The sequence below is a fragment of the Leucoraja erinacea genome, unplaced genomic scaffold (assembly GCF_028641065.1).
Source record: "Leucoraja erinacea ecotype New England unplaced genomic scaffold, Leri_hhj_1 Leri_232S, whole genome shotgun sequence".
Lineage (NCBI taxonomy): Eukaryota > Metazoa > Chordata > Chondrichthyes > Rajiformes > Rajidae > Leucoraja > Leucoraja erinaceus.
Window position 1 is genome coordinate 169,983 of NW_026576133.1, and position 3,281 is coordinate 173,263.

Genomic DNA, 3,281 nt, shown 5'->3' on the forward strand with positions numbered 1-3,281 from the left:
TGCTGATGCTGATGTTGATGCTGATGATGATGATGATGTTGATGTTGTTGATGCTGATGTTGATGATGATGTTGATGTTGATGATGATGATGATGATGATGATGTTGATGCTGATGTTGATGTTGATGATGATGTTGATGTTGATGCTGATGTTGATGTTGATGTTGCTGATGTTGATGATGCTGATGTTGATGTTGATGCTGATGTTGATGTTGATGTTGCTGATGTTGATGATGCTGATGTTGATGTTGATGCTGATGTTGATGCTGATGATGATGTTGCTGATGTTGATGCTGATGTTGCTGCTGATGATGATGTTGATGTTGATGATGATGTTGATGATGATGTTGATGTTGATGCTGATGTTGATGCTGATGATGATGCTGATGTTGATGCTGATGATGATGTTGATGTTGATGATGATGATGATGATGATGATGATGTTGATGATGATGTTGATGATGATGTTGATGTTGATGCTGATGTTGATGCTGATGTTGATGATGATGTTGATGTTGATGATGTTGATGATGTTGATGATGCTGATGTTGATGATGTTGATGATGATGTTGATGTTGATGATGATGATGCTGATGTTGATGATGATGTTGATGCTGATGTTGATGTTGATGTTGATGCTGATGTTGATGCTGATGTTGATGATGATGTTGATGTTGATGTTGATGATGATGATGATGATGATGATGATGATGATGATGATGATGATGATGTTGATGATGATGTTGATGATGTTGATGCTGATGTTGATGATGATGTTGATGTTAGGAGAGAGCTGGCAGTGGGGGACGTGTAATGGCCGCACTCTCTGGGCCGCTGTGAGTGGTGAAGGTAACGCTGACACTGAACTCTCTCCTCACAGGCTTTGTGTTACTACGAGGGGTCGGTCAGAAGCCTGCGGGGCTCTGCGGTGTCAGCCAGCACCTGCTCAGGACTCAGGTACACGTGGCCGGCGGGCGGTGCGGAGGTGCGGAGAGGGGGTGACTCGCTGGGTAACGTACTGGGCTGTGAGCGCGGAGCCAGGGATGCTCACTGTCCAACTGCTGGGCGTAACATTTATCAGAGTTTGGGTCAAGAATGAGTATCTTCTCTCCCTCTCCCAGCGCCCTGATTGTCCTCAGTAACCGGACCTACGTCATCGAGCATCTGAGGGGATCTGTGAGCGGGCAACATTTGATGTACAGGCCTGAAGATGTGAAGTGGGTACCGGGTCAGTGTGGAGTGAAAAACACATCCCCTGCATCCAACCTGGACAAGCAACTGCAGCAACTGCACCGGGTGAGTGGACCCCTTCACCCAGCCGTGGGTGGGCATTCACAAACGGGGGCAGAGGCTTTGGAGAGGGTGCACAGGAGGTTTGCCTGAATGATGCCTGCATTGGAGAGTTTGGATAGACTTGGGTTATTTTCTCTGGAATGTCAGAGGCTGCAGGGAGCTCCGTTAGTATATAAAACAGTCAGAACCTCTTTCCTTCGATTGAGAAACCAAATAGGTGAGGGGCAATGTGAAAGGAGATGTGCAGGGCAAGGTGTCTCTACACAGAGGTTGGTGAGTGCCTGGAACGTGCTGAAGTGGATATGTTAGTGGCTTTTAAATGTCTTTTGGATCGGCACATGGATATGCAGGGTGTTAAGGGACATGGATTATGTGCTGGACTTGATATTCTCGGCATTGTTCCTGTACGTACGGTATCGTTCTATTGTTGGGTACACAATGTGACTGGACAGCACACAAAGTTTTACACTGTATTTCAGTACGTGTGTCAATATTAAAGCAACATCAAGGTGCTGATATGATGCAAGAAGAGACGGCCAAACATGGTCCAGTCTGAAGAAGGGTTTCGGCGCGAAACTTCGCCTATTTTCTTCGCTCCATAGATACTGCTGCGCCCGCTGAGTTTCTCCAGCAATTTTGTGTACCTATGGTCCAGCCTTCATTTGTCCCGTGCACCAGACATGAAAGAGAACAATGAATTCTTGCTTGTTGCAGCTTCACAGGTCTACACCACTAGGTCACCACGTAGACAACATCCACCGCCCTTCCCCATCCATCACCTTCGTCGCCGCATCAAAAAAAATCAATAAGACACGAGCTGCCGTGTACAAAGCCACGCTGATTGTCCTTATTTAACCCATTCTCTTCCAAAGTCTCCTCCCCAATAGCAGCCCTGCCACTGACATGAGGCTCATCAGCCTATCAATGTTGAATGATCTCAACAACTTCTTCAACAAAGGGACAATATTGGCTACAGCCTCGCCCTTCAAGCCCCCTCCTACGGCTGGCTACTAATTAGTTGTGTGATTCCTCCACCTCTTTCCCATCTGAAACACAGAAACCTTGGAAGGTTGAGTTAGTCGTGTCCCTCTGATAACTTCTACAGATGTACAGCAACAAGCATATTGATTGGTTGCTCACTGGTTGGGCAACTCGCCACCTCCTGATTGAAGAAGACATCAAAAAGTGATAAAGTCGGCCAAAGTCAGCATGGCTTTGTGAAGGGACGTCTTGCCTGACAAATCTGCTGGGATTCATTGAAAAACTAAATAGCAGGACAGTCAAACGAGAGTCAGTAGATGTTGTTTACTTAGATTCTCAAAAAACCTTGATAACAATACTATACTGTACAATTTATTTGTCACTTGAACCTCATAGAGGCTCAAATGAAATGTTGTTTCTGCAGTCATACATACAAGAAAAAAATACCCAAGACACAACACAATTTACACAGACATCCATCACAGCGCATCTCCTCCTCGCTGTGATGGAAGGCAAAAAACGTATCTCTCCCCTGCACTCCCCATTCCCCTCCCGATGTCAGTCAAAGCCCCCGGTGCAATCAGGACAGGAGGCTACTCGGGCTTTAATGTACTTGGCCATGCCTGGCCAATAGTGTTGTTCTTGGGCATGTGAGACAGTTGCCCAAAGGTAGCAAAGTGTCTGCGCCGCTTACTGATAACCATTTCAGAGGTGAACCTGGTACCGAAAAGGAAGTCCTTGAACTTGGAGCAGGCGAAGACAACCGCAAGAAGCTCCTTCTCAATCTGTGCATAGCGCTGCTCAGTGTCTGTCATGGTACGCGAGGCATAAGAAACGGGCTGCAGTGAGCCGTCATCATGGAGCTGCAGGCAGGCTGCGCCGAGTCCGAAACGAGAGGCATCACACGTAATCACAATGGGACGTTGCAGATCGAAAAACTTGAGAGTGGGTGTGTTAATCAGCCTTGTTTTTAGAAGGTCGAAAGCCTGCTGGTGTTCAGGGAACCA